We start from the raw sequence: 13,064 nt of genomic DNA on the forward strand, positions 1-13,064 counted from the left end.
GTATATTTTGTCATAAATTATCCACCTGACATAGGAGAAAAAAGGAGGGGCATATCCTATTAGGGACCTAGCATATACCAAGGAGGATAAGAATTGTGATGATGAAGGGCGATTTGAAAGTCTCTCGGGAATATGGGGGAATTGTGATGGGAAACAGAGTTGGAAAGTAGACAAGAAACTTGCTGATACCTTTGGATTTCATTGCATATAAGATTAATAGATTTGCACTTTCAGTAAGCTTTTCTTGACACCAGAAACCATTGATGGGGTGAGAGGGTTTTTTTTAAATCACCAAATATGTACTTATTTGCTTTTTTCTGTCTCTTATCCCCACCTTCATTGTGTATTAAACATTCAAGAGCTGCGGTGGGTGCGGCCAGTCTGCGTGCGGGAGTGGGAGGCGGCTGGCCTGCGACCCTGGCCTTAACAGCCGACTGCTCAGTCCTACGCCTAGGAGCCATGAACCGGTTTGGTACCCAGTTGGTGGGAGCCACGGCGACCCTGTCGCCGCCCCCAAAAGCCCTCGACAAAATCGATATGTCTCTGGATGATATTAACAAATTGAATAGAAAGAAAGGAAAGAAGCAGAATTTTCCGAGACTAAAGAGAAGACTCCAGCAAAGTAGTGCTCTGCAATTCAGGATGAGAGTACGGTGGGAAATCCAGCAGAATTCTGGAATCTAACTCAAGGTCTGTCTTGTGCTGGGTTTTGGTAAAACTAGCCTGAGCTGTAGAGGAAAAGTAATGCCTGGGAAGAGGCGTCCTTATGGAGTTATCACTGGCCTTCCGGCTAGAAAAGCAACTGGAATTTGAAAAGGAGTCCTATGAATCGTCTACCTCTAAGTGACAAGAATACAGAACGATATTTTCCAGTGTTAAAAAGGAAAGCAAACCTTCTGAGACAAAATGAAGTGCAAAGGAAACCAGCTGCAGTTCTCAAGAGACCTAATCAGTTAAACAGAAAAAATGACATTCCAGCTAATTTTACTAGGAGTGGAAATAAATTAAGCCATCAGAAAGACACTGGTCAGGCAACTTTTCTTTTCTCTAGAGGCCTGACGGTTCAGGCCCAGTTGAACACAGAACAACTGTTAGAGGATGTAGCAGCAAAGAGAATTCGTCAGTGGCATACTTCCACCACAAATGAAGGAATTTTTGCCTTTGTCCACTGACAATCCTAGAGCAGTACAGTGCCCAGTAACTCAGAAACCAGGATTAACTCATGCTGCCGTACCCTCATTCTTGACAAAAAGGGAACAGCCTGATGTAATGAAAGTTCCTAAAGATGTCCCTCTACAATTTGACATAAATAGCGTTGGGAAACAGACAGGGATAATTTTGAATGAAAGATTTGGAATCCTGAAGGAACAAAGAGCCACTCTCACATACAACAAAGGAGGATGCTGCTTTGTCACTGTGGGATAGATCCCATGTCAAAGGACCTTTTGAGTGATGACTCTGAGAAGTTCAATTGCTTGAAGAGTTCATCACAGAAATTCAAGAATCTTTACTTCAAAATATTCACAAGGCTAAATAGCTCTTATTTTTGAAATTTTTTTTAAACATGTGTGAAATAATGCCTTGAAAGGTAACAGGGAATGTACTTATCTGTTGTGAAAGATTTCGTGGTTGGCCCAAACAGAATAATTTTCTGTTGACTTCCTTGGTTCCTCGTGCAGCAGATGAATGAAAGAAAGAAAGAAAAGAAAGAAACAAAGAGAGAGATTATTTTTATGATAGTGATATTTAGGATCTTATACCTTTGCCACTTTTCAGACTTTGCCATTGTAAAACTTTGTCTTCTGTAATACAAGTAGGTCCCTTTGTTGCTGTCACTTATCCTTTAAAGAGTGTTGATGTACTAAGTGCAGTTGCCTTTTCTTCATTAGACACATTTTTAAAAACCTTATGAGAATTCCACTTTTGGCTTTTAAGATTTATAGAACTATCTGGAACATGGTTCATTTTTCAGGTGGTATTACGTTAGACCCCTGGAGTTGTAAATCTTTAGTGCTGAACTTTTAACAAAAAATGTGGTTCCTGGCATTAGTCTCGGTTTAAAATGTTGGTGTATGAAGGCTGTAAATGCATGCTTACAGAGTTATCCGATAGGACACTGGAAAAGGTCCAGTATAAAAAGCTGACAGTTTGTATTGAGTAATGAAGAAAGCATGTAAGGAAGGATCAGGTTGAAGGACCAGAAACTTAGGTGAAAAGCTTGAAAACCCAGGTCATAGATAAACTCTGGATTTGGTGTAGTCTTGAATCTAGTGTCCAGATTCTTCTTCAAGTGATATTTAGAATTTTAATTTTAAAAATGCATTCAATCCCTTAGATGTTTGATAGTAAAATTAATAGCCTTACAGGCCTATATTTTCTTCCTATTCAAAATGTTAAAATTTATAAGCTTGCTAAATTAATAGCAATTTATAGCTCCAGAAAGAAAAATGTATGCCACAAAGAAAAAAATGTGTAAAATTACAATAGAGTTACATTGTAACCTTTGATGTATACCTTCCACTCAGATTTTTTTGTATGATATAAAATTCAGGCATTTAGGCGAGAAAGAACTTTTCTTCCTGTATTCTGGAGAGGTGGGAGGAGTTAGTCTGTTGTGCCAAGATAGGGCTGAGAGTCTTCCAAAATCGTGTACTACAAATTACAGTAAAATGCCAAAATATAGACAAATGTTCCAGCTGAAAATTAGCAAGTTTCATCATTTTGAAGCTTGGCTTTTTGGTTTATCACAATGTTCAAATTTCTAAGTAGGTGTTTTTCTCTGGCTTATTTTATTAGTGTTGACTTTTCCTATAAAACAAAACAAAACATTATCACCCCTGCCTACCTTGCATTGTATACTAGATTTTATTGTCTTTTATGTTCCTTGGGTTACTTACTGGTCTATGCTAGCCATGGGAAGCTATCAGTAACAGTTTCATGCTTATACCAAAGAAATCTGATCCTTAATATCTGATATTTTGCAAGTACTTCACTTGATAAGGGATTATTGGAACCCAGTCACAGAATTTGAAAATAAACTCTAGCTCTTCTTAGCAGTTTGAATCTTTTCATAGAGGCCAAGGACTCACTACAAAACATTTTTGCAAACAGGAATATTTAATATTTGATCCAAGAACAATACATTTTAGACTGCCTGGAATTACTGGTAGCTTATTTTAAAGCAAAGGAAAAACAACTGAGCATGAGTTTGCTGTCTTTAGAACAGCTTTTGAAAATATAGTATAAAAGGGGTCTTATTTTCCTCTTATTTTAAATATTATTATACAGAGGTATTGTTAATGTCATTTTTTGGAAGACCTTAAAAACTGCCCCAAATGTTGACATTAAGTTCATCAAATAACAAAGTGTCTTTGGTATATTAAACTTTTGCAATTCAAAGAATTCAAACTTCTTTAACAATAAAAACAAGAATTAAATAATAGACATCTCTGTACTCCTGTAGTCCCAGCAGTCTGGAGGCTGGGGGAGAAGTTTGAGCCAAGCCCGGGCAACTTAGTGACTGAACAAGATCCTGCTTCAAAATTTATAAAAAGGCCCAAGAATACAGCTTGATGTGAAGTCCTTGCATTCAATCCCTGTGGGTGGGGTGGGGGGTTAGGTAGCAGAGAAACAGGCAGCAGAGAGACAGAGACAGAGAAACAGACACAGAGAAACAGAAAGACACAGATAGAGATAGACAGAAATCAGTAACTATTCCAAAGCCAACCTGCCAAAGTATAACTCAAAGTATAACCGATCATTAAATATATTATTTCAAACACTTATAAAAGGGTAGTAAACCCAAGAATTATTCTTAGTATTGATGCTTACTATGCTACTCACTCATAATAGTATTAATCCAGTAGCTTCAAATAAACAAAAAAAACTAAAGGAAGAAAAATCAATGTTTCAGTGTTTTTTTACATAACTACTCTATAATGCTATTCTTTACTATAGAAATGAGCCTTAAAACAATCATTCCATGAACCAGTCATGAGAAATATTGAGCATTATGGTAAGGATGATGGAAGGCATGATTTCAAGTGCTTTGAGGGGCGTGCAAAGGAATTCTCCCAACAAGCTTAGGATTTTATTGGAAAGAGAATGAAAAGTCTAAGAGGGAGAGGTTTTTTTTCACTGCAGCCATTCAAGCCAGACTTCTGACAAGCAGTCCCAGATATTTTCCTTTCAAGTCAACTTACATTTCATTTCTAGGGATACAGTGATCAATCTGCCATTGCTGAAGCCCTCTGTGGATCAATGTGTCATGTCACCATTCTGCTTCCCTGCTCATTAGAGTAAGTGTGCCTCCTGGGTTCTGGAAATGATGTTCTGCATTTGGCCTCTGCTGCTTTGAATTCACTATTCCTCATTGATGTCAGGGAGCCCATCACACTGTTTCCCACAACTGGGCTACAAAGGATGGGCACCTGGGGGCTTTGCAAGGAAATCTGTGCTCCCTCACCACTGCTGTGGTCTTAGTGATGAGAGTACTTGTGGAATATGTTGAAGCAAATCATAGAGAGAATGGGTATGAAATTCCATAATATTTCTATATCCTTATCCCCTAAACCTTTGGCCTTCTTCCTTTGCCTAAGGTGAAGGGAGTTCTGGGATATCAAGTTCATTAATTGTAGGCCATTGTTAAATCCAAGTTCAGCCAACCACTGAATGAACTATTAAGACTTTTCCAAATGCACAGGCAACACATTAAGTCCAGAATATCCTAAATACACTCATAAATTCAACACAAACCTATTTATTCTCCTTGCTGTAATTTGTTTAGACTCCATTTACATATATATTCCCTGTGTTGCTAGGTTTGGTTTATGGTTTATGTTGATATGAGTTTGAAAACCCATGAAATTCTTTGGGGATATGAGTTTTTTCCTTTATCAAATTTTGAACTTTTTGTCTAGGTGCATGCAAAATAAAAGTATCCATGAAAGATCTTTGCAGAAAAAAATGGATACCTCTTGAAGGCAAGAGAAGTCTGCTGCAGGTACCTTGACCTTGGAAGGATAGTTTACTCTGACACAGGGAAGTGGGCTGCTTTCACTGGAAAGGGATGCTTCCAGTGAAGAGGGGTGAGAAAAGACTCAGCTTCATTAACTCCTACTTTCAAGGTTTTGCCTTGTCCTAATGCATCTGTAACTTATTCTCTTTAAGAAAAACTCTGAAAAGCTATAGGCCAACTTCCATTGTTATTCTACAACCCACAGAATAAAATTTTGTGTCTTCTATTGAGTCTGACCCTGTAACTACAGGAAATAAGAGAGTCTTTAGGGATGGTATACTCTTTGATCCTGTGTCTTGATTGAAAATTTAAAAACCTAAATTTTTCATTTTCTTTTTGTAAAAGCATTTGGTTGTAGCAACCTCAACTGAAAGATCCCATGGTCATCATTGCTGAAATCATGGTCAAATGCCATAGCCACTGGTCTCTTAGGCATTTACTTTAGAAGGTACTTCATTACAATGGACCATAAATATGAATTGGGTTTATTTGAGGAATTATGATGCTACTGCATTAAAGGTGAGTAATTTGTCTCAGCAAAGGGAAAGCTGACTAATACACTTATAATGAAAGTTAACTGAAAACTATAGCAACGACAACAACTTAAGACAGAGCTACTTACTAAGAAGCCATATCCTTTAGGAATGAAGATTTAGGTTACCCCATGCAGAAATGAATTCCAACTGGCTGAAGTACTGAGATCAAAGGAACATGAAATGGTCAGTGTAATAAAGAAATAACCAATATCAACTATCCCCACAGGAGCAGTTACAGAAACAGAAGCAGTAGAAGCAAATGCATATATTTATATTAATTTCTTCTCCCTTTTCTTGTTAACATTAATATTTTATATACATATAAAGATTGGTTAGGTTCCAATTTCATTTTAGGTGGTAAAATATTAAAATGGAATTGTGCCTAACTTCCTAGATAAATATAAACACCGAGACTTTGAATCTCCTCATTGCAGGGAGAAACTTAGAACATCTTTGTTTTTGTTTGTTTTAGTTTTTGGTTTTTTGAGACAGCTACACTACATTGCTCAAGTTTGCTTTGAACTCACTATGTAGTCCAGGCTGTCCTCAAACTCGTGGCAATTTTCCTGTCTAAGCCTCCCAAGAGCTGGGATTGGAGATGTGCACCATGCCCAGCAACATCTTTGTTTTTAATAAAATATTTGTATGGTGTTACATTCAAAGTTGTTTTTGCTATTGTATGAAAGTTCCAATGTACATAAGAATGTGAGTGGATGCCAAATATAGCTGAAAGAGGAGAATGTGCTGCTTATTGAGCAATTGTTTTAAAGCTTTGAACTCATCTTTCTATACTTAACTTTGTGGTACTGGGAATGAAATTTAGTAAACTTCTTATATACTTGGCATCTGAGGCCTGTGGGACTCTCTCAATAAGATTCATGAGGTTGACAAGAAGGCTCGAGAAAGAGAAACTATTTGTCCCTTTCTGCCTGGTCTTATTCCTGTCAATCTCATTTTAGCAGTCATTCCTCACTCTGGCAGTGGGGAGCAGCAGTAAGTTCCCTTGTGCAGCTTCCTCTGTAAGCCCAAATCAGACTCACAATAACCAGAAGGTACCAAAACTTGTCTGCTGAAGTTCCTCCTCTTCATGGTCTGGGCCCCAGTTCTGCAGGGTCCCTTCTCTAAGAACTTAACCTCCATAGCTGCTCCCTGCAATTCCTTCCTGTGTGAAACCTTCATATACCTCGTGAGAATTTTCACTTCTCTAATAACTAGTTAACAAATCCTTTTATTATATCACCATAAATATAATTAGTGTCACTTCCTCTCTAACTGGATGCTGAATGGATACAGCAAGAAAGTTTTATAAATCTTGACTGTGAATTTTAATCTTGTCCATTGAAAGCAGACCATAGAATTAACTTCTGGGTTTCATGAATAAGACTAAGGCTCCAATGTTGCCATTTTAAGCAAGTTTATTGCCCTGATTATTGGGCAAATCATTTAACCTTACGTGTGTGTTGACTTTCGTGTTTGCAGCTATGTGATCATAGCTCTACTGTTCACTAGCTTCTGACCTTGGATCAATACAAAATCACAGATGAGTACTTGGACTCAAATCCAGTCTATCCAGATCAACTGCACTCCCTTTGCTGACCAATTCTGTAACTTCTCATAAATGAATTAACCTCTCTATGCCTGTCTACAAAATCGATGGAATGAGTAAGTATCTAATACATGAAGTTGTAGTTTTAGACAAAGTACTCAATCCACTTTGCTGTTGTCACTTGCCATGCATATCTGAATACTGAAACCTACAATATTTTACGGCCAGCACATACCAAATAAGGGTGTGTGCATTTCTCATTACAGTTTGAATGAGTTCATCTAACATTTTAGCTGCAACCTGGCAAATTATCTTTCCTCATTGAACTAAATCCACATACGTTCAGGGTAAGATGTGCACTATGAACCTTAATTAGTGTCAGCAGTTCATCTGCAGTCTGTGAGAATGGCAGTGGTTTCTTTCTAGGGACATGAACTTACTATTTTGATTTGTTTGCATATGAAGCATTAGTAAATCAGCAAGGAAAACATGGAATGCATGAATTACAGTTTGTTTGTTTTTTTAATGACACATCTGGACTTGTGACATGAAGCTTATTGCATGACCCTTAGTTTTTGAACTAATTTAATAGCAGTGGACTAAGTCTGGACTGACAGAACAGAAGACAAGGCCAAATGTGTGGACCAATGTGTGTACTTGTCTCTGTTACCACTGGGGTTGGTCCTCTGGAATGCTGTGAAAGGGAACATTCCCTGGGGTGGTCCCAATGGCCCCATCTGCTTTGAGACTGAAAAATTCATTCTTCTCATTTTTCCAAAGCTGAAAAAACATGTGAGCAGGTAAATTTTCCCTTTCTGAAAAATTATACTAAACACTAAATTTGTGTCTCTAATTAAACACTTTTTATTTTTGGCTTTGGAGTTTGAAAAGAGGATTTTCACACTGAGCTATATCCTGTCTCTTTATTTTTTTAAGCTATTGTAATCCAGAATGAACAAGTGTACCTTCATTTAGAATAATTACCTTATGATTATATACATACTAATATATATTGATTATATACATATTTAATATGTATATAATCATACCTATTCATCTGTTTGATAATCTATACATATGATAATTAACTCTATAAGGACTTATAAATGAATCTAACAAATGCTGGCAGGGCTGTGGGGTAAAGGAACCCTGCTCCATTGTTAGTGGGAGTGTAGACTAGTGCAAACACTGTAGAAATCAGATGGAGATACCTCAAAGAACCAGGATTGGAAGTCCCATTTGACCTAGCTATTCCCCTACTGTGTATCTTCCCAAAAGAATTAAAAGAATCATACCACAGCAATATATGTGCACCCATGTTCATAGTGGCACAGTTTACAATAGCTAAAACTTGGAAACAGCCCAATTGCCTATCAACTAGAAACTGGATAAAGAAAAAGTGTTTTTTTTAATATAAAATGGAGTATTACTAATCCATAAAGAATGAGAAATTAGAGACATTTATAGCTAAATGGATGCTCATCGAGGTGATACTCTTAAGTGAAATAAATAGAGCAGACGTGTACATACTGAATAGTTTCTCTGGTGTGAGAAACTGAAAGTGTAAATATGGATCAAAAGACATAATAGATATTGTGAAATAGAAAGAAAAGGTCAAAGGCACAGGGGAAATGGAAGGGATTGGGGAAAGGAAAGAAGGGAATGGAATTAATATGAGAAAATGAATAAATGGAAACAAAATCTTTGCAAATAGGAAGGGGTAGACGGGTTGAAGGGAGGGCAGGGGAATGGGGAAAACATAAGAACCAAGACAGATTATGTAAAGGTACAAATTTCCAATGATGAATATCATTATATTGTATATCTAAAATGTACCAATAAAATTAATTTTAAAAAATACAATAAATGAATCTGGTGCTGGCAAAATGAAAGGGAGATGGAGGGAAAGGGAACAAAAAAGAATTAAGTTGTATACATGTACCAATTCCCGCAATGTAGTCATTATGTACTGCAAACATGTACTAATAAAAATTTTAAATTTAAAATAAGTAAATAAATCTATCTTGTGACAGTCACATTAAGTCACCCAGTTTTGCTTTGAATTCTGCCTCAGCCTGCCAAAGTGCTGGAATTATAGCCATGCACCACCAAACCTACCCTATGTCACACCTCTCTGAACATTTTGACCATAAACTTCAGATTTTTTGGAAATATAATTTCAAAACATTAGATATTGTTTTCAAGCATTAAATTTATAAAAAATTAAAACAAGATTAATAACAGCCAGAGTTGGCAAGAAAGTAGGAAAATGAGCTCTCTTACACATTGCTGATGAGAATGTTGATCAGTTAAGGATCTAGTACCAGTTTTTCAAGGGTGCTTTGTAGTAACCAAAAAAAAAAAATAATCTTAAATCTTTGAACTCAGGACTTGCACTGTCAAAAGTTTACCACAATGAAAAAAAGCACCAGTATTCAAGAAACCTTTAGAACATTTGTTTCAGTAATTTTTGTGGGAGCACAGAGGAAAATCTGATTTCCCGTAAAAAATAGAATGCAAATTATAGAACATTCAGATTTTAAAATCCCATAAATAGAGTGCAAATAAATTACAGAACATCTAGATTTTGTAAAAATCTAAGAGCTGTAAAAATGGAAATATCCCTAAGAAGGATATGAAAGATAAGTTTAAAAAGTTAATTGGTATAGATAATGTGTAGCATGATAAATACTACTGATGAACAATCAGGAGGAGAAGGACAGCATCACTGTCTGCTTTTTATATGTATATGTATATGTATAAGCATAGGGCCCAGGTGGGAAGAGTTATGGTTTTTATGAACCTATCTAGGGTTTAGAATTATTAATAATAGTAATACTTTTTATTGAGAATCTTTACATTCAACAGATAGAAATAACAGAGAAGAAAAATAAAGCAGAACTTTTAATTATCCATATATAATCAGGACATAACTGAAGTAGGAATTGAACCTATGGATGTGTGATTCCAAAGCAACCCTAGTTGTTTGACACATACTTTCTCTGGCTTTGTGAAATGCACATTTCAATGGAACAGGTGGAAGCAGTACTGTCTGGCTGGGAAAGCATTCTCAGTTCCTTTGGAAATTAAATTTCATAGGAATGTATTTGCTTTATATGGGGTTTATCACATTCATTGGTAAGAAAAGGGGCAAAGGGGAAGGGAAGTGGGAGGGGTAGGGGAAAGGATAGAAGGGTATGGAATTAATATGAGAAAATGGGAAAAATGGAAATAAAGTCTTTGTAAATAGGGATGTGGGGAGGGGGTGAAGGGAGGGCTAGGAATGGGGAGAAAATAAGAACCAAGATGCATTATGTAAAGGTACAAGTCCCAATGAAAAATGTAATTGTGTTGTATACCTAAAACATACCAATAAAGGAATTTAACAAAACAAAAAAAAAGAAGTATAGAAAAGTATGTTATGATGTCACCCAGAAAAAAAAAAGAAAAATAAAATAAGCCAAATATGCAAATATGCAGAGTCTGATGCTGGTCTCTTTATGGAACATTTAGCCACAATTAGCTACTTCCAGTAGTGTCCAAGAGAACTGCAGCTATCTATTGTTATCATTTGGAGTGGGTACAGAAGATCATTGTCCATCACTGAGGAGCTAGGAAGAAAGGGCATTTAATTTTCCAGTATTCCTTTTGGAGTAAGAAAGAGTATGTGTTTGTAAAGCAGCTTCTAAGCTGGAGCCATGCATTCAGGCTTGTGCAATATGTAAGCTTCATCTAAAGGCACATCCATCAACCTTTCCTGTGTGTTGGTTAAAAGGAATGATAACTGGTGAAATCTTGTTTTCCCAGTGGTTTGTTTTTTATGCAAATGCTGTCCTGTAGGGAAAGAGGAGCCCAAGCTGAATGCATAAGCAGCCTCAGAAGCTGATGAGAAAAGCAATAAGCCTCTGTGAAAAGTCCTGTATGGCAACATATCCCCAGGGACCTCATCTTAGGAGCATTACTATGCAATGCGAATTAAATCTGATGCACGGAGCAGCTGCTTGGTGCTTTGGAGTTGATTACCATCATCCCTGGAGGCCAAGGTTTTCTGCATCATCAACCTGGCATCTCAGCCTAGACCTGTGGGACCTATGTAGCCTTACTGAGCTCTGTGCCAGTCTGGTATGCCCTGTGGGTGAAGGGTGAACTTTAGAGCACCAAGGTATTCCCTGGTTCTGAAAGTCATGACCTAAATTTACAGTGTAATTTTGAAGCCTAATTGCTGTGATTTTCATGGCATGAAAGTGGAAAGACATGAAGGGAAGTTGTCATATTAGTTTAAAGTCATGGTAACTAAACATCAAAATGCTAAAGCAAAGGCAGCAGCCGTTCATAAAAAAAAAAAAAGGTTCATGTAGCCAAAAATATCATAGTAAGACCACACATGAGCCATTCTGGAAATGGCTGTACTGCATATTCAGAATCAGAAAATGAAAAAAGGCAAATGAATCCATCTTGGTTACTTTTCTCTCATTTCTGGGACAAAATACCTGACACCCAAAGTTAAAGGGGAAAAGGTTTATTCAGCTCACAGTTTGTAGAGGTTTTAGTCCATAATTGGCTGGCTCCAAGTTAGGGTGGCATGGCACACAGGCATCATAGAGGAGTTCCTGGTGGGCAGAAGGTAACAAAGCAAAAAGGGATAGCTACAGCTCTATCCTTTATATCTTATTTAGACTTCTTAGGATGGGTAGCACTCACATATTTAATCCTGCTTCCCTTGATCCTAAGCATTACACCAGTCCCACCACCACATACTCTAGATTCACCCAACTCTGCAAAGGCCCCTCCTGTGACCACATGAGGCTTCATACTCATCCTTTTATGCAAAAGACATTTAGTTTATCTCCAAGAATTACCAAAATCCTAACAGTTTAGGCATTGCTGAAAAGTCCAAGTTGAAAGTCTCCTCTGAGATTTACAGCAAACTCTTAGTTGAAAGCCTGTGTATACATGAAAAGAAAGTTAAACACTTCCAATATTCAATAGCACAAGACAGACATTTCCATTCTAAAATGTACAACGTGGGGGATAGCAAGGAATGGGAACAAAGCAAGACCAAAATGCAGCAGGGAAAACATTAAATCCCATAGTTCCACTTCCAGCATTTGAGGAAATTTGTGGCAAGATGTGAACTCCAAAAGGCTTGGATAGCTCCACCCCTACAGCACTTTCAGTGTTGTAGCTCCCATGGCTTCTCTCTCGGGCTGACTCTGCCTCCTCCTTGCAGTTTTCCTCAGATGATCCACGTCCCTGGCTTCTCCAAACTTCTGGGGTCTGCAACGCACCACTGGCTTCACACCCACATCTTCACACACTGACTTCTCAGGAGTACACTGCCTGGCCTCCTAGGCCTTCTTCTGAAATCTGAGTGGAAGCTTTCCTGACCCCTCAACTCCTACATTCTGCATGCATCTAAACCTAGCACCACATGGATGATGCCAAGGTCTGCTGCCAGCTGAGCAGTAGCCAGGCTTTCTTCTCTCTTGTCCATAGGGTTTGACTGCCTATGATGCAAATCCCAAAGAACAACTTCCTTAGGCCACTGCCATTCTGGAACATGGTGCTCTGTAGCTCTCTTCTCAAAGTAGTCTTTCACGTTTGCAACTCTGAGTCTGCAAAGGCTAGAATCCTGCTGTTTCTTGTAATGTCTTCAGGCCATCTTTTCTCTTGTCTTCTTTTGAAATACTTGGCTTTTTCTTGACCATTTTCTCTTCTGTCCCATCTTTGTAGGTTACATCTTTACTGGAGCTTCTTTTATGGCAAAACTCATAACATTTTGAATCATTCTGCTGGGTGCTTTGCTCTTGATTCTCAACATAAATCTGACTAAAAGCCCCCAACAATAGCAATGCCACCACCTCAACATTAGACAGCCTTGAAATGTCTTCTGCAAGGTAAATTAGTCTGCCACCCTTAATCCCACAATCTTAGTCTCTGGAAAAGTCTCTGGACACAAGTGAAA

General features: G+C 37.7%; 1 pseudogene; it reads left to right on the forward strand.

Annotated features, from left to right (window-relative positions):
- The first annotated feature begins 411 nt into the window (after window positions 1–411).
- Window positions 412–1,524, forward strand: LOC101714554 (UAP56-interacting factor pseudogene; annotated as a pseudogene).
- Window positions 1,525–13,064: the final 11,540 nt, after the last annotated feature.

The sequence above is a fragment of the Heterocephalus glaber genome, unplaced genomic scaffold (genome assembly GCF_053883595.1).
Source record: "Heterocephalus glaber isolate CG9 unplaced genomic scaffold, H.glaber_assembly_v1.0 deba00000347, whole genome shotgun sequence".
NCBI lineage: Eukaryota > Metazoa > Chordata > Mammalia > Rodentia > Bathyergidae > Heterocephalus > Heterocephalus glaber.